Genomic DNA, 19,941 nt, shown 5'->3' on the forward strand with positions numbered 1-19,941 from the left:
AAGTGAAACATGTAACACGATGAAATATAAATACACCAAGATGATAATCTTGTCAGGTTTCTGTTTGCTGAATTTGTATAGAAGTCTAGGAGTAGTTTTCTCAAAAAGTCATCGTCGTCTGGACGCAATTAGAAAATTGTAGTTGCCCAAGGAAATTTGAACTCTATATCCTCGATATCCCCACAACATTAATCAAAAGTAAGGTGCATCTAGAGTGAGGATTCATTCAAAGCACATCAACAGGAGCCTCGATTTTATCTCTTCCCTACTTCCACATTTGATCACGTCACAAAGAAAACTTCTAGATCACATTCCCCGAAGAGGTTGACTACATCCCACTTCTATCTTAGTGGTCTTCACAAGTGTCTTGTTGTTTAAATTTCAACACCCATTTTAAGGAAATAACTATTGCCAATACTTCAATTTTTAGAGCAAGAAGAACATTGTTTTCTACTTAAGTAAACAACCACCAATTGAAACATCATATAAGCGTATCATTGGTTTAGCATCACGATTAATGAATTTCACATTCTTTACATATACAACATATCTCGAACTGAGCATATAAAAAGATACTTCCTAACTCCATTCATACAAAATGATTAAATCATTTGAACCATTTCTTGATAGATTAAAGGTAACTCTATATCGATACTCATATTTCCCAACTAAATAGAATATGACATGTTGGAAGTGTGCGAGAGTAGATACACGATAGTGCACTCATAAATGCTAATTTAATTCTACTATTGCCTCTGACAGAACTTAGCTTGTTCCAAAAAGTAAATGTAATAAAAAGTTCTAAGATCAATGAAGATTTGGACACACTTTTCTACATAAAGGTCCCAATCAATACTCCAATAAAATTAGAAATTGTTAATTCTAGGTCATAAGTATGATGGTTCATCTTTAGCGGTTCTACCACCGAGAAACATAAGCGTTAACATACTAAGAAAGTCTGAATCTGAATTGACTTGTCACATCAATCGACAATTACCATGCATCATCAAAATCTCCACAGAGAAGTGTCATCTAGCCTTCGAAATAAGGTGATGACTGTTGGCTTTAGGTCAATGAATAAGATGGTTCGTTTCAAACGGTTCTAATCGTGAAAAATAAAAGCAATACTCAGTCATGTTACCATACCAGCTTAACAATGTGGTGGTATCCGCGGTAAGATTTTTGGGATATGACGCCAAAAGTATACGTCCTCGAATTTACAGTACTACTAACCAACTCTACGACACGAACTAAAAGGTCTTCACAGTTTCCTCGACACTCGTAACAATCTAACAGTGAGATATCATTGTTAAGTCACATTTTGCATGCATTTATATCTTCTTTATTTGGCATCTTTGTGATTGTTTTGGAGTAAACTAGTTGCGTTTTACATTGTTTTGTGTTAGTGTGCAGCCAAGTGTGTAATAATATCAATCGGAAGGCAAATGATGAAATGTGGTGCAATTCGACCACATTGGATGGTTCTAAACAGAAAGTAATGCATTGGAGTCACTTTGGGTGGTTCTAAACAAGGCAAAAACATGCAATCACATGCATGTCCACAACCTGCCCGTGCACTCCCATTTGGTTCCAAATCAGATTATGCACCTCTAAAACATCAAAACATGCATTCACATGCATGTCACAACCTTGTGCCGTGTATTCCCTTGCTTTGTCCAACTCCCATTACTTAAACCATTCAGCAATATTTACACCAAAACATGCATTCACATGCATGTTCAAACACTTTGCCGAACTCACATGCAATTCCATTTCCCTTTTGCATTCATCTTTACAGAAATTCACATGCATTGTGATTAAACAAGTAATTCCTTGCATCCTTTATTCCAGAAATTCCATTTCATGCCATCATTTCAGAAAGCCAACCCATTCCTTTGTCCATGCCGTGTGTTCTTCCCATTTTTAGACTTGTATAAACATTTTCTGGTGCTCCAATTGACCTTTGCAGGTTCCACTCCCTTGTGGCAGACTTTGCACATGCATTTTGATTAAACAAAACACATCCTTGCAGATCTTGTCCATGCCATGCGTCCACTATCTCAGAAACACAATCATTCCATCACTTATGCACTGCCATCTGAGTTAAACAAAGCCAAGATCCAATCTGATTGTCTCCCCATCATTAGACTCATTCAGAAATGCACCAAGACTTAGGGATTTTCGGACTCAGATCAGGGGGGATCACACACAGCCTATTACACTCCATTTTCTGTCCATAACACTCACTAATCTCCATCTCGGATCCATTCCATTACATACACCATTTTGCTCCATTTTCTGCCCATCATTCACTCTAATTCGCCCTCTCCATTGCATTGCATTCTACATTCTTTTCCTTTCACAGAAACTGCTCATTTTCTCTCCCTTTCCCATCCGCAAGGTTCCTTCTTCATTTTCAGTCCATTACACACTCTAAAACCCCCCTACTTCACTCCATTCTCTGTCCATTTCTGTCCTAAGGGCAGAAACCATCCAAACCAAACCAATCTACTTCATCCGCACCACATTTGGAGAAGCAACACCAAGGAACTCTTCAAGGACTTCAACATCAGTTTTGCTTCAAGGGTTCATTCTTATCAATTCTATGTTCATTCATGTTTTATACTTTTATGTCAAATCTTTTGTAAACATGAATTGTAACTAAGCTTCCTCTAGGGATTCGATGTAACCTTGCAAAGTTTGCTATGTAATTAAGTTAGAATGCTCAGTTTGTCTACCTAGTTCTTGATTCATTCTCTGTTATAATTGTGAATTTGTGGGTTGATTTGTATGCTTGATCGCCATTTGAGTTAACTACAAGTTATTTAGCCAAGATTAAAACATACATCATGTCTAATATTGGTGGATTTGTGAATGAATGAAGGGAAAGATTGGCAAACATCCTGCCAAGCGTTCCCTTTGGTTTAGTGAACGTTTCTTGTGCATTACATACTCTAGATTATGAACCAAAGTTGCACATCACAATTAGGTTCAAGATTATAGACATTTGATCAAATCCACACATCATATGGTTGATCATATCCAAGTGAAACAAACTCAAGAAATTTGTAGATGAATGAGTATAAACCAACTTAACAAACATGGATTTAATTGAGCAATGGTGAAATCGAATCCCTAGTTTCATTTCCATTGATACTATCTCATTATATTGGTTGTTGATTCATTGATTTGTGTTTACTTCATTCTCTTATGCTTTCAAGTTAAAACAACAAATCTGCATAGTTTGATTAGTTTGATTCAAATCTGCCTATTTAGACTAGTTTGATTCATTTCTTAGATTTCTTGCAAATAAGTAGTTACATAGGTCCAATTAGTCCCTGTGGATTCGACACCCTTGCTTGTGCCATTATACTAAATATATTCTAGCATTAGGAAGGAATTATACATCAACAAAAATGGCGCCGTTGCCGGGGACTGATTTCAGTCCCTTGTAATTGCTTGTTTGCTTGTTTGCTATTTTGATTAGTGTCAAGGTTCATAACTTGTCAAATTGATAATTGGAAGTTGATTTAAGTTGCATACATTTCATATATGGAAAAGAATCCCTTAGCCATTCCATTATCCATTGGTTTACATCAACTTGCTTTACAATCTGATTTCATTATAATCTGTCCATTTAAATGCATTTCGTCCAAATACAATTTCTCCCTATAGTTTGTTAAGTTTTAGGCTTAGAATCTGTCTTATCTTGTGTTTTGAAGCATTTTGAGTCAAGCTCAAACCTAATTTTCGTCCAAAGTTGAGTTTAGTGTCAAAACTGCCCAGTTTGTGTTTTTAGGCAGTTTTAAGAGTTTTTAGCTTGTTTTGAGTCTTGTGAATCTGTATTGAGTCCTTTGAGTCTTTGTTTTGTCCAAATTAGTTAGAAAGTGTTTTGATTATTGTTTATAAGTGTTTTGATTCAAGTTTCCATCCAATTTCGTCCAAATTAGTGTAGGTGCTCAAAACTGCCCAGAAAGTGGTTTTTAGGCAATTTTGAGTCTTCTAGTTGCTGTTTTGGGTTTTAGGATTGTTTAAGTGTTCTAAGTGTTTAGTTCCACATCCCTTGAGTATTTTCAAACGTTTTTAAGTTTATTTTTGTTCTTTTCATTGTTGTTTGCTTCTTGATTTTCATTCACACTTGTGTTACTTTGTTTCAGGTAGTATATGTCAAATAAACTTGTTGAGTTAGGCCAAAGAATTGAAAGATTAAAGGGCCACACTTTGGACAACTTTGTGCCATCAAGTTCATCCTTTAACCTTGAGGAAGAAGAAGGGAATTCACCTAGTTCAACAAGTAAAGGATCTGAGCAAGTTGATTGGGAAAGAGAGGAAGAGATGGCGGGCAACCTAGATGAGCTTCGAGCTTTAGAGGACTTTGCTCAACCAATCATACCAAATTCACCTTCATGCATCTTGCTGCCCACAGAAGCTAGAAACTATGATCTCAAATCTTCACATTTCCATATATTTCCTTCATTTTATGGCTTACCTAATGAAGACCCTTTAGCTCATATTAAAGAGTTTTACAATGTTGTGAGTGGTTTACCTTTGCAGGGAGTAAGTGAAGCAAATTTGAGGATGAGAGTGTTTCCTTACACCTTGAAAGATAGGGCCAAGAGTTGGTTGATGACTCTAACACCAGGTTCCCTCACTACATGGGATGCCGTGGCTAAGAAGTTCTTGGAGAAGTTCTTCTCCACTCAAAAGACAGCCACATTAAGGGGACAAATCTTCAACTTCAAACAAGATGATGGTGAACCTTTCAATGAGTGTTGGGAGCGTTTTAAAGGCCTCTTGATACAATGTCCACACCATGGGTTACCTTTTCATTTACAAATGCAAATTTTCTATGATGGACTAACCCATAATTGTCAATCAACTGTTGATAATGCAGCAGGTGGAGCATTGAAGAAAAAGAATGCTCAAGAGTCATATAACATTTATGAGATGTTGGGGTCTAATGCTCAACACAAAGATTTAAGGGGTAAGAAAGTTGGAGTTTATGAAACAAGTTCTAATCATGAGCTTTTGTTGCAGGTAGCTAACCTAGAAAGGAAGCTTGAATCCGTGCTCAACATGGTGCCAAAAGCAAATGAAGTGTGTGCCATTTGCAACATACCAAGCCATCCTACTCACCAATGTCCATCTAGGGAAGCTTACCCCGAGTATGTTCAAGAACAAGTGAACCTCATGAATTCTTACAACCAAAGACCAAGGAATGATATGTATTCCAACACATATAACCCGAGTTGGAGAGATCATCCCAACTTTTCATGGAAGAACAACAATCCAATCCAAAATTTCCAACCAAAACCTACCCCTAGTCTAGAGGATACGGTTAAGTTGTTAGCCCAAAACACGTTGCAATTCCAACATTCCACAAATAGCACTCTCCAACAACATTCAGCAGCCCTAACCAAAATGGAGACACAATTGGGGCAGATTGCAGATGCCTTGAACCAAAGAGAGGTTGGGAAGTTTCCAAGCCAACCCGTGATACTCCAAAGGAACCAAGAGCAAGCCAAAGCAATCACTACACTTAGAAGTGGTAAGGTTATTGATAATAGAGTTGGCAATGAAGTTACTAATGAATATGATCATGTGAATGCAGGTGTCACTCAAGGAGACAATGAGAAATCAATTGAGGAACCAAGCCATGCCACTTCCTCATTTGAAGCACCAAATCTTCACAAGGCCGAGAAACCATACACTCCACCAATACCATTCCCTGGAAGACTTGCCAAGAGCAAGCAGGATAAGTCATTTAAGGAAATTTTTGATATACTAAGCAAAGTGAATGTTAACTTACCTTTGCTTGATGTCATTAGGAACATGCCGGCATATGGGAAGTTCTTCAAGGAGTTAAACAGCTACAAAAGGAAGTATGGACCACATGAGAAGGTAGTAGTGTCTGAGAATGTGAGTGCAGTTTTGCAAAGAAAACTTCCACCAAAGCTCAAGGATCCAGGAAGTTTCTCTATCAACATCACCATAGGGGACAAGAAAGTAGAGAAAGCGATGCTTGATTTGGGTGCTAGCATCAACTTAATGCCTTATTCAGTGTACCTTCAACTAGGTTTGGGAGATTTGAAAGCCACCACCATTTCATTACAACTTGCAGACAGATCAGTTAAATATCCAAGAGGTATAGTAGAAGATATTCTAGTTCAAGTTGATAAACTAATCTTGCCTGCAGATTTTGTAGTTTTGGACATGGAAGAAGCTCCTATACATGATCGTGAGTTGCCAATATTGCTTGGGAGACCCTTCATGGCCACAGCCAAGACCATCATTGATGTGCAAAATGGACTCCTCACTATGACAGTGTTAGGAGAGACGGTTCAATTCAAAGTGTTTGAATCTCTTGCTCATCCTTCTTCATCTCTTGATTGTTATGCCATTGATGTGCTTGATTCACTTGTATTCTCTAAGTTCTTGCAGGCACAATCGAATGAACCCTTACAAACTGTTTTGAGTCAATCTCAAGATGAGTTTGATGAAGAAGATGCACTCATGGAAGAAGTAGCTGCCTTGGAAGCATTGGCATTGTATCCTTTGAATGTTTCACCTCGTTTTGAGCCTTTAGAATCATCAATATCACATCTAACTCCTTCCACTGTTAAGGCACCAAAACTTGAACTTAAGCCACTTCCACCACATCTAAAATATGCATATCTAGCTGAATTTGAAACTCTTCCAGTTATCATAGCTTCTGATCTCACCCCAATTGAAGAAGATAAACTAATTAGGGTGTTAAAAGAGTTTAAATCAGCTTTTGGTTGGTCTATTGCAGATATCAAGGGAATAAGCCCTACCATGTGCATGCATAGGATCCTTTTGGAGGAAGGAGCAAAAACAAGCCGTGAGCCACAAAGAAGGCTCAATCCACACATGAAGGAAGTTGTTAGGAATGAGGTGTTGAAATTGTTAGATGTGGGGATCATATATCCCATTTCTGATAGCAAATGGGTGAGTGCTATTCAGGTGGTGCCTAAGAAGGTGGGAATCACTGTGATGAGGAATGAAAACAATGAGCTTGTGGCCACAAAGCCCACGACCAGTTGGCGTGTTTGCACCGATTACAGGAAGTTGAATTCTAGCACTAGAAAAGATTACTTTCCTATGCCTTTCATAGATCAAATGCTTGAGAGATTGGCAGGTTACTCACATTATTGTTTTCTGGATGGTTACTCAGGTTACAATCAAATTGCAATCGCTCCGGAGGATCAAGAGAAAACAACCTTTACTTGCCCCTTTGGCACATTTGCATACCGGAGAATGCCTTTTGGACTTTGCAATGCTCCGGCAACATTCCAAAGATGCATGTTGGCCATCTTCTCTGACATGGTAGAAAGGTTCATTGAGGTATTTATGGATGACTTCTCAGTGTTTGGTTCCTCTTTTGATGAATGTCTTAACCATCTATCGTTAGTACTTCAAAGATGTCAGGAAACAAATTTGGTCCTCAATTGGGAGAAGTCCCAATTTATGGTGAAACAAGGAATTGTGTTGGGGCATGTAATCTCTAGCAAAGGAATGGAGGTGGACAAAGCTAAAATTGACGTCATCACCAATATGGTAGCCCCCACCACTGTGAAGGGAGTAAGAAGTTTTTTGGGCCATGCGGGTTTTTATCGTCGTTTCATTAAGAACTTTTCAATGATCACTCGTCCATTATGCAATCTGTTAGCTAAAGATGTTGCATTTCATTTTGATAAGGCTTGTATGGATGCATTCAATACTTTGAAAAATGAACTAACCTCGGCTCCTATTATTATGGCACCAGATTGGTCTTTGCCTTTTGAATTGATGTGTGATGCCTCTGACTATGCTATTGGTGCAGTTTTAGGGCAAAGGGTGAACAAGCTTCCACATGTGATCTACTATGCAAGCCGGACTCTGCATGATGCTCAACTTAACTATTCCACAACTGAAAAGGAGTTGCTTGCTGTTGTTTTTGCCTTAGAAATGTTTAGGTCATATCTTGTGGGATCTAAAGTTATTGTGTTTTCTGATCATGCAGCCATTAGGTATTTGATGACAAAGAAGGATGCTAAACCACGCTTGATTAGATGGATACTCTTGCTACAAGAGTTTGACTTGGAAATTCGAGATAAGAAGGGCAGTGATAATGTTGTGGCTGACCATTTGTCCAGGCTTAATGAAAACCATGGAGTTGGACAACCTTTGCCCCTAAATGAATCATTTCCAGATGAGCAACTTTTTGTTGTTCAAGAAAAAGAACCATGGTATGCGGACTTTGTGAATTATCTTGCTTGTGATATAATGAGAAATGACCTTTCTTTTCAGGAAAGAAAGAAGTTCCTTGCCATGGTAAAGCACTACGTTTGGGACGAACCGTATTTGTTTAAATACTGCCCTGATCAAATCATTAGGAGATGTGTCCCAGAGAGTGAGCAACAAAGCATCCTAACATTTAGCCACACATTGGCATGTGGAGGCCATTTTGGTGCCAAAAAGACATCTCTAAAGGTTTTACAATCTGGTTTCTTTTGGCCTACTTTATTCAAAGATGCTTTTGATTTTTGCTCTAAATGTGATAGGTGCCAGAAAATGGGGAACATTAGCAGAAGAAATGAGATGCCATTGAACAACATTTTGGTGGTAGAACTCTTCAATGTTTGGGGAATCGATTTCATGGGACCATTTCCATCCTCTTTTGGCTACTTATACATATTAGTGGCAGTAGATTATGTATCAAAATGGGTTGAAGCCATTGCTACAAGAACTAATGATCATAAGGTTGTGTTGAATTTTCTTAAAGATGTGATTTTTTGTAGGTTTGGAACCCCAAGAGCTATTATTAGTGATGGTGGCAGCCATTTCTGCAACAAACCCTTTGAAGCCTTGATGAAGAAGTACAACATCAACCACAAAGTGGCAACCCCGTACCATCCTCAGACCTCAGGACAAGTGGAGATTAGCAATAGGGAGATCAAGAATATTTTGATGAAGACTGTGAGCCCTACAAGGAAAGACTGGTCACTGAGGTTGAATGATGCACTATGGGCATATAGAACAGCATACAAGACCCCCATTGGCATGAGTCCTTATCGCCTTGTGTTTGGGAAAGCTTGTCATTTGCCAATGGAGCTTGAACACCGTGCATACTGGGCCATCAAGAAGTTCAACTTTGATTACAAGGATGCTGGAATAGCAAGGAAGCTCCAACTTAATGAGTTGGAAGAGCTTAGAAATGAGGCATATGAGAATGCCAAAATCTACAAGGAACGGACTAAGCTCTATCATGACAAGGCCATCCTGAGGAAGGAGTTTCACCAAGGTATGAAAGTACTTTTGTTTGACTCACGTTTGAGACTTTTTCCAGGAAAATTGAAGTCTAGGTGGGTGGGACCATTCAAAGTACTGCAAACATTTCCCCATGGAGCTGTGGAGATAGAGAACATGAAGAATGGCACTTCTTTTAAAGTCAATGGGCAGCGATTGAAACCATATTTGGAGAAAGTAGAAGAGGAGCCAGTGTATCAAGTTGTTGATTTTCTTGAGTTTACAACACCATGAACAAGCTACCATGTCTTGCCTAGACATTAAATAAAGCGCTTGCTAGGAGGCAACCTAGTGTGGTTTGTGTTCTATCTTTATGTTGTGTTTATTTTGTTATTTCCATTCCATATTCTTTGCCTTTTTACTTTGCGTACAATTTTAAGCATCGAGGACAATGCTTAGATTAGGTTTGGGGGTGTGGAATGGAAGTTTGTGTTTATATTTGTTTTATGTGTTAGTTTGGTTTAGAGTGTTTTGCTTTCTTTTTGTTCAATTTGTGTGGGTTTGTTTTGGTTAAGAGCGTTTTTGCATGCTAATACGAATGTATATGAGGACTATGTTTGAAAACAAACAATTGGGTTGCTATGGAAAAGAGTTGCATCTTGTTGTCATTTATAAAGCTATAACTCTTGAAATTATGATGATAGAGGTACCATACTCAAATTCTGGAAGAAGAATTGTGGAGACTACCCTAGTGAGTTATTTTGAGCCTAATTGCTTCTTTGAGAGGGTTTAAATTGTTTCTACTCCTATCTTTTGCTTTCATTTTCACTTTAAATGATCTCATTACTTCTATTTCGTTTGGATGCTAAGAATCATTCTCCTTTGCAGATACCATGTATTTAGTGTCATTCATGAATGAACTCAATGAGATGATGTTAGGCTATGCATGTTTTAACTTCTAAAAGGCTTAAATCCTACCCATTTGTGTGCTCCATTCACCCTCGTTGCAGCCAAACACTTTAGCCTAACTCTTTCATCACCCACACCATACTCTGCCCATTCTAGCTCATTACAAGCCATACCTTATAGTTTGGGGAATACCAAGGTGATAAAGACTAAAGTTAAATTGAGCTTAGAACAAGATTGTGGCATGTACCGAGGGCACCTATGTTGAAAATTCTTCTAAAAAAAAAAAAAAAAAAAAAAAAAAAAGTTATAAAAAAAAAAGAGAAGAGAATCAAAGTGGATACAAGTTCCAAATCTCCTCATGATAAGACATAGGGCCTGGATGCCAAAAACAAAGAAGAAAGAAAACAAATGCAAGTGAAGAGCATTATCCTCAAGAACACTTTGGTATGCCCCAAGCTCTAGTATTTCATATCACTTCTCTTGTAACCTATAACCTAAGCCTTACATTACAATCTTGAGAAAGACCTAGCTGATCATTGAGGATGTATTCATGGGTGATGGTAAGTGTGTGTGTTATCTATATTCTTAGCATTTGATTCATTTCATGAGATCTACTCAGAAACTGTGCTTCCATTTCAGATTTCATATGTGAGAATTTTGATTTCCTTTACATAATTTCACTCATATATGTTGTTGAGAGACTAAACCTTAAGATCTGAGTGAAAACTTGAGTGGAAGCTGTGAGGAGTAGAGTTGAGGCGAATTCTGTCTTAAGCATTTGGGTATGGTGACTTTGAAGTCGTAAGACATGGAGAAATATCTTTATACGTTACAATTGATATGATTCTTTGAAGTGGCAATCTTTTGAGTTGAATGAATGACAAAATCTTCATTGGTTCTTATTAGTTTGTTTAAAGCATGTTTTAACCAAGTTGTTTGCAGATTTTGTAAATGTTTGTGGGTGTCATCACTGTAAACCCTCAGGAGACACAACTCCTCCAACTAGGGACACCTAGGGGTTCAAAGGCTTGTTGCACATGCTCAGTGCAATCGTTTAGCCAGCGAAAGTGGTTTAGTTAGATGTTTGTATTTTGTGTGTTTTAGTTTTAAGTTTGCTCGAGGACTAGCAAAAACCAGGTTTGGGGGTATTTGTTAAGTCACATTTTGCATGCATTTATATCTTCTTTATTTGGCATCTTTGTGATTGTTTTGGAGTAAACTAGTTGCGTTTTACATTGTTTTGTGTTAGTGTGCAGCCAAGTGTGTAATAATATCAATCGGAAGGCAAATGATGAAATGTGGTGCAATTCGACCACATTGGATGGTTCTAAACAGAAAGTGATGCATTGGAGTCACTTTGGGTGGTTCTAAACAAGGCAAAAACATGCAATCACATGCATGTCCACAACCTGCCCGTGCACTCCCATTTGGTTCCAAATCAGATTATGCACCTCTAAAACATCAAAACATGCATTCACATGCATGTCACAACCTTGTGCCGTGTATTCCCTTGCTTTGTCCAACTCCCATTACTTAAACCATTCAGCAATATTTACACCAAAACATGCATTCACATGCATGTTCAAACACTTTGCCGAACTCACATGCAATTCCATTTCCCTTTTGCATTCATCTTTACATAAATTCACATGCATTGTGATTAAACAAGTAATTCCTTGCATCCTTTATTCCAGAAATTCCATTTCATGCCATCATTTCAGAAATCCAACCCATTCCTTTGTCCATGCCGTGTGTTCTTCCCATTTTTAGACTTGTATAAACATTTTCTGGTGCTCCAATTGACCTTTGCAGGTTCCACTCCCTTGTGGCAGACTTTGCACATGCATTTTGATTAAACAAAACACATCCTTGCAGATCTTGTCCATGCCATACGTCCACTATCTCAGAAACACAATCATTCCATCACTTATGCACTGCCATCTGAGTTAAACAAAGCCAAGATCCAATCTGATTGTCTCCCCATCATTAGACTCATTCAGAAATGCACCAAGACTTAGGGATTTTCGGACTCAGATCAAGGGGGATCACACACAGCCTATTACACTCCATTTTCTGTCCATAACACTCACTAATCTCCATCTCGGATCCATTCCATTACATACACCATTTTGCTCCATTTTCTGCCCATCATTCACTCTAATTCGCCCTCTCCATTGCATTGCATTCTACATTCTTTTCCTTTCACAGAAACTGCTCATTTTCTCTCCCTTTCCCATCCGCAAGGTTCCTTCTTCATTTTCAGTCCATTACACACTCTAAAACCCCCCTACTTCACTCCATTCTCTGTCCATTTCTGTCCTAAGGGCAGAAACCATCCAAACCAAACCAATCTACTTCATCCGCACCACATTTGGAGAAGCAACACCAAGGAACTCTTCAAGGACTTCAACATCAGTTTTGCTTCAAGGGTTCATTCTTATCAATTCTATGTTCATTCATGTTTTATACTTTTATGTCAAATCTTTTGTAAACATGAATTGTAACTAAGCTTCCTCTAGGGATTCGATGTAACCTTGCAAAGTTTGCTATGTAATTAAGTTAGAATGCTCAGTTTGTCTACCTAGTTCTTGATTCATTCTCTGTTATAATTGTGAATTTGTGGGTTGATTTGTATGCTTGATCGCCATTTGAGTTAACTACAAGTTATTTAGCCAAGATTAAAACATACATCATGTCTAATATTGGTGGATTTGTGAATGAATGAAGGGAAAGATTGGCAAACATCCTGCCAAGCGTTCCCTTTGGTTTAGTGAACGTTTCTTGTGCATTACATACTCTAGATTATGAACCAAAGTTGCACATCACAATTAGGTTCAAGATTATAGACATTTGATCAAATCCACACATCATATGGTTGATCATATCCAAGTGAAACAAACTCAAGAAATTTGTAGATGAATGAGTATAAACCAACTTAACAAACATGGATTTAATTGAGCAATGGTGAAATCGAATCCCTAGTTTCATTTCCATTGATACTATCTCATTATATTGGTTGTTGATTCATTGATTTGTGTTTACTTCATTCTCTTATGCTTTCAAGTTAAAACAACAAATCTGCATAGTTTGATTAGTTTGATTCAAATCTGCCTATTTAGACTAGTTTGATTCATTTCTTAGATTTCTTGCAAACAAGTAGTTACATAGGTCCAATTAGTCCCTGTGGATTCGACACCCTTGCTTGTGCCATTATACTAAATATATTCTAGCATTAGGAAGGAATTATACATCAACAATCATCTTGCATTTCGATTCTAATGTCTACTTATGGAAGTGATCGAGAGGTGGTTAGTCAAAGGGTTTTCGTTTACCTAGATAAGTGATAGGGTAAAAACAACAATCATGAGTTTACTGTCATATTGCAAAGCTTATTCCTAAGCTTCCACGATCCTAATTTATTCGGCTCAAGCGAAGTAGTTCATTGATCCTAGGAGGATTTGATGACTGCTTTTCGGATTTCTACAACTCCTAGGATATGACAACTTACATTCGCAAGCCTATTCTCATTCATTTAATAAGTACAACTACGAAAGGAAAAATCTGGGAATAGCGTTGATTGAAAAATCTCAATGCTAGAAAAGACCTTGCTTAATATCTACTTTCAAAAAGACTTCATCGACAGTCGATCTTCATCCTAAAGATTCAACATGAACACAAGTATGCTTGAAGATATTAGTGCTAATAGGGACCAAAATAATAATTATCCCTCAGATGATCTTCCGCGAAATGTTACTAAGAAATCAAGACTAACTAAGATTTCCAATCCCTAAAGGATCAATACTAACGACGGTAGGACAATGATAGAATTATTTGGTAATATCTCTGGCGATACATGATGATCAAAACATTTACTTAGGCCATCAATTTGCCTCACTTTTATACCTTTCCTCCACAAGGAAAATCTTCGTTTTAATTCTAACGACAACCGCCAAAATGATTTTATAAAATGCCGTCAAGACCACAAAATTGTCCAAAACTGAAGAAAAGTTAACATATTTTTCCATAATCGACGAGGTGGCAACATTCGAACGTCAAACACAAAAACCAAGAGTGCTCACATCACGCGTGTGATGAACACAATACTGCCCAACATATGCTCTGATACCAAACTGACACACCCCGACCCAGAAAGTCCACTTGGACCCTGAATCGAGTTGTGCTGGCCGACACCTGGAAGGTGACGAAGCCATAAAATGTGATAGTGTAAACAAAAGTGAATAAATTTGAATCTAAAAGTGTCTAAGTACTAGAGTGCGCTACGAGTGGGAGCGAACCCATTTCACGCGCGATTTCAGAGCATAAGTAAGGTACAGTAGTGTGGGTAAGAATCATACCCTCAGAAATATCCAACAATACTAAGATTCGCCACAGATTCTTGTCGATACAAACTCAGCAACTAAAACCTGGAGGGCACCAAACAGAAGGTGTGAGTAAGCAATAAAACCAAGCTTCCCAAAGTTATTACCTCTCTAAAAGTAATGCCCTTAAATGTAAAACCCGTATCGTTTTCCATAAGACAGTACAACATATATGCATATATCCAAACCATACTCAGAAATGACTAAAACCACGGTTTGCCATCAACTCCACCATACATTAATAAGTAGGCCAAATGAACTAAATCAATACAAGGTGATATATCAGTCAGAGTGATCTAAAATGACATGTACAGCTTATCCATATCTCATCAATCATGGCTAGCATATAAGTCGGAGTCACCTATAGTGACCTGTACGACTTATTCATATCTCATCAATCCTGGCTAGCATATAAGTCGGAGTCACCTATAGTGACCTGTGCGACTTATCCATATCTCATCAATCCTGGCTAGCATATAAGTCGGAGTCACCTATAGTGACCTGTACGACTTATCCATATCTCATCAATCCTGGCTAGCATATAAGTCGGAGTCACCTATAGTGACCTGTACGACTTATCCATATCTCATCAATCCTGGCTAGCATATAAGTCGGAGTCACCTATAGTGACCTGGCTAGCATATAAATCGGAGTCACCTATAGTGACCTGTGCGACTTATCCATATCTCATCAATCCTGGCTAGCATATAAGTCGGAGTCACCTATAGTGACCTGTACGACTTATCCATATCTCATCAATCCTGGCTAGCCAATAGCTCAATAAGTATACCTGCACACGAGTCGGAACCACCTCAAGTGGTCTGTACGACAGGACTGGATGTAAATAAGTGCTACGATCACGTGAAGACTGGGCGAATAATCGCGGGTCACCTACGAGTCGGAACCACCTAAAGTGGTCTGTACGACAGGACTGTGCACCTACCTTGAATCCAAGGTGAGCGTAAGGTGCGGGAGGTAAACATCACGTGAAGGACTGTGCCCTGGCCACGGGCGGGAGCACTAACACCGGGGTGCAGGTTTATGAGCTATGCTATATCTCAACACAATCGTACTCACTACCATCACTAACATCAACATGTACTCACCTGAAGCTTACCTGGTTGTCCTGCGTCCACCTTTGCACTTGAAAGCATTCCCAATAATTATATGCAAGTATAATACATATGAATATACCATGATGCAATCTAACCCTCAACCATGTTGTAGCATTTTCAATTATAAACTATATAGTGTGAAATGTACAATCAATAACGTTCTACTCCCGAACTACTTATTTTCAAGGATAATTATCCATAATAACCCAATTAACACTAATTAACTAACTAATTCACAAAACTAAAACTTGTCTTTATCAATTTCCTTCGCATTACTCAATTTCCCAAACAAGGCTTTTGTCTCAAATATTTTATGGCTGCATCTAACGTCTCGTTAGACTGCCTACGTACCCTAAACAGGGATCAAGCCATTCGTAGTTCACAATACTTCAAGCATTCACAATAATTATATATGAAAGTAATATGCCTAATCAATTTAAAAGTGTCGATAGAACTCTCAACAATATGTACGATAAAAAGGAAAAGATCCACTCACCAGGAGTCCACGCTATGATTCTCTAGCGCACGCATCGAGACGTCCTGAATGATTGGTCCCTGTGACCAATTATCAAATCACATCTCAGAACTCTTATCCGTAGAATATGTAATTCACATAAAACACAACCTCAACGACATTCTAAAATAGTTTGAGATAGGATTTACAACCGTGTATAACTTGACCCAGAAGATCCGCATATCAGATTTCCAATCCGCAATTCCTAACGATCCACAATATGTTTCTACAATAACATATTAAAATTTCATTACGATCCAACGGTCGGATCTCCGCCACTTACCTAAAACAAGTGGTCGTGAACATTTATTTTATTAACTTACAAATCCAATTCAGGAAGATCCGTAAGTCGGATTCCCGATCCATAAATTCCTATGATCTTTAAATATTACGTGTTATAATGTATCCAATTTTGGTGACGATCCAACGGTCGGATCGTCGATTCACATTTTTATCAAGTAACGTATCGTAACAAATTTAGGTTCCAATGATCAACCTACGTCGTTCAAATAACGAAACTGAATTCAAGACATTCGACATAGCCTAAAAATAGCATTGGCGGCTCACTGGCCACGCGCCGCCGCATGGGCCGCCGCGGGTGGCGGTCGGCCGCCCCGACTCGCCGGAAAATTCAACTATTTTCAAAAATTCTCAAACTTCATAGAAATGAAGATCTCAGTGAGTGGAGCAACTTTCATACCTGCCACGAAGTCCAAAAGTGGACGGAAGATGGTCAATTTTGCCCACAAAGCCGGCGGGTGCCTAAAACTTCCCGATGTCGATTCGTCGTCTACGGTGGTCCAACGGGATCAAGGTTGGTCGGGTTTTGCTCCTGGGATGATGGGCTACAAAGCCCAAGTGGTGGCATCGGCCATCGCTTTGCCGATTTGCCGGAAAATCGAAAAGGGTGGCCGGAGCACCATTGATTTTCGTCAACTTTCGTGGTCTCAAACCGCCTCATACCATGGTTAATCAAGGTGGTTCTTGGGTGGGTTTTGTAGAGGGGAATGAGAGCTTCAAGATGGTGGTGGTGGCATCGAAAAACTCCACCGGAGTTGGCCGGAATCGGCCTTGGAAAATGGATGGTCGTGCATGTCGGGTCACGGTTTTGGGGGGAGTTTTCCCTTTTTTTTTTTTTTTTTTTTCTTTTTCTTTTCCTCTTTCTTTTTGATTGGCTGCCAACTTTACTTCCTCTTTCCTCCCTCCATTTTCTAATTGGGCTTCCCCCCACAAAGTGGAGATTTAATTTAAATAAACATTAAACCTTGAATAACCAATTTCGAACGTCCGTAACTATACCGTTATAATCCGGACTCGCAAACGGCTTTCGCCTATACGTTCGTACCAATGAGTACTACGAGGATATGCTAAAAGAATAAGTTCCACATCTCTCAAATCGATGGTCTACGGAAGTCAAAGTCCTTGCCTCTAGGGCAATTTTGTAAATTCACGCTTTTAAAATAAAATAAAAACGTAAAATTTGGAACGGGTTGTCACACCACAACCTGCCCAAAGTAATGTAGGTAATTCAAATGATAATGATTCGATTTTTCAATTACTTACTACTTTGACGCAGGGAGTCCAAACTCAAAACAAAGAGAGGGAAAATCAAGACAAAAGGTTGGACTACTTGGAAAAGCAAATTGGGCAGATAGCGGAGTTTGTAGAACAAATTTGCAACCAAGGCGAACTCCCTAGTTCAACCATTGCAAATCCGAAGGGAGGATTTGAAACACCTTTACCGGAGGCACCTATTGCTCCTACGCCATCTAATTCAAGTAAGGTTGTTCCAAATTTAATTAATTCTAACCCCATTCCACCTAATATCCCTATTCCTTGCAGATTCATGACTTCCAAGGAAGAAGAAGGTGAAAAAGACATCTTGGAAGACCTTCCAAAGGTGAAAAGTAGGGAATGTCATGAATTCATCAAAGAGGACGTTCTTGAAACCACAAAACCCAAAGAAGTTGAATTTGATGACATTGGACAAGTCATAACCATCACATGCAATCTGGCCAAGTCCAATATCCCTGAAACCTTCAAGGGAGTGGTGTTTGTCATTGAGTTCTTGTCAGACAAAACAAGTAAGTCATTTTTTTCAAATTCCATTACATTTTATACTAACTTGTTGTTTTTTATGAATCAGGCACCTACATTAGAATTCAAACCAATGCCGGTTCACTTCAAGTATCACCTTCCATTCAAAGACCAATTCCATGCCATTTGATTTTATTTATGTAAAAAAAAAAAAAAAAAAAAAAAAAAAAAAAAAAAAAAAACTAAACATGGAGAAAGATGGAGCCTTCACAGAGGTCGTTTGCTTGAAGCCCCACTACTGGGCAAAACTCTAGAAGCAGGAGGCATCGGAGCAGAAGGCGTCGAAGCGGAAGGCATAGATGCGAGAGGCATCGGAGCGGAAGGCATCGGAGCAGGAGGCATCGGAGCTAGAGCATTCCAGGCCCCAATACTTGGCCAAACGCTGGACGAGCCAGGAAAAATGTGCCTCTGGAAGTAAGCCGCAAGCCTTTGACGGTCACTTTGCATTCTACCATTGGATTCTTGCAGCTCATCAAGCTTCCTCTTCATGCCCGTCGAATAGTTGTTTGCAAGCACATGCAAACTTCTATTCTCATACTTCAGCTGCTTGATCTCCTGCTTGAGACTTTCTACCTCTGCCATCAATGATTCCACCTGACGGGAGCGGGCAAGCAGGCGTTGGCCCATGTTAGACACAGAGCTCGCACACTGAACACTAAGTGCGAGGGACTCTTGAACGGCCAACTCATCGGACCGTCCTGACAGCAGCCTACTATCTTTTGGAGTGAGGAGGTTCCTAGCTACTATTGTAGCTGTTGTGGCGTCTTGCATCACGGAGTCTTCACCTGAAAGAGGACCGTTAGAAGATAAGAAAGAAGGGCGCCATACGTTACCTTGACGCGGCGCGCCCGTATCACTGCTAAGGCTCAATTCCAAGCTAAGGTTCGATGGGTTTGCCATTTTTCAAAAGTGTTCAAAAAGAAGGGGTAGATGGAGTTAAATTTCAAAGGGCCGGAGACGATGTTCAAAAATGCGAATTCTTCAGAGTGTGTTTGTTGTGGTGATCGATAGCTCTATAAAAAAAAGCCAAAGCGACGTGTCCACCGATTCAAAAAGCCGGAATTTCCGGCGGAAGTTCGGCGACGCTTTCTCTGCTTTTCAGAAAACGCGTTCAACTTTGTCAAAAGTTCACGTGGAGGTCATCATCGCAGCTACACTTTTGCCGACAAGCGTAAATTTCGGCGACGCTTTCTCTGCTTTTCAGAAAACGCGTGCGACTTTGTCAAAAGAGCTCTGACAAAGCCGCATCCGCACTACCACGTGTCGTTCAGAAAGCGAAGGGGCGCCTGTGCAGAAATTGAAGGGGCGTCCGTTCAGAAATCGAAGAGCCGTTTGCTCAGAAATTGAAGAGACGTTTGTCGACAAGGGTAAAAGAACAGTACCACCACTTGATATTATCTCTATATATGTCGACCTTCGTCTTTTATGGCAAGGCAAACCTGAAGAAAATGCCCAACTCTCTCTCACCTCTGAGGGCGCACTCCCAGCAAAGCCTTTCGAAATACTCAATTCTTTCTTCTTCCCCAAAGATGATACCAGATGCCTGGAGTACATATGACCCAGGAGGAAACGGCGGATTGAAGCATGTGCTGATTCATTCACCGCTTCTTCAAAGCAAAGGTATTTCATATCATCAAGGTCAAAAGCAAAAGTATCTCATATCATGCTCTTTCCCTGT

At 39.3% G+C, this 19,941-nt stretch overlaps 1 non-coding gene and 1 pseudogene across 1 annotated transcript; one reads left to right on the forward strand and one right to left on the reverse strand.

Annotated features, from left to right (window-relative positions):
- The window catches only part of LOC137740653 (F-box/LRR-repeat protein 14-like), a 45,559-nt pseudogene that overhangs the window by 12,402 nt on the left and 13,216 nt on the right, over positions 1 to 19,941 (forward strand).
- Positions 4,710 to 4,820, reverse strand: LOC137741202 (small nucleolar RNA R71). Its single transcript, XR_011069232.1, has one exon. It is a non-coding gene; the product is annotated as a small nucleolar RNA R71 (small nucleolar RNA).

The sequence above is a fragment of the Pyrus communis genome, chromosome 7 (genome assembly GCF_963583255.1).
Source record: "Pyrus communis chromosome 7, drPyrComm1.1, whole genome shotgun sequence".
Lineage (NCBI taxonomy): Eukaryota > Viridiplantae > Streptophyta > Magnoliopsida > Rosales > Rosaceae > Pyrus > Pyrus communis.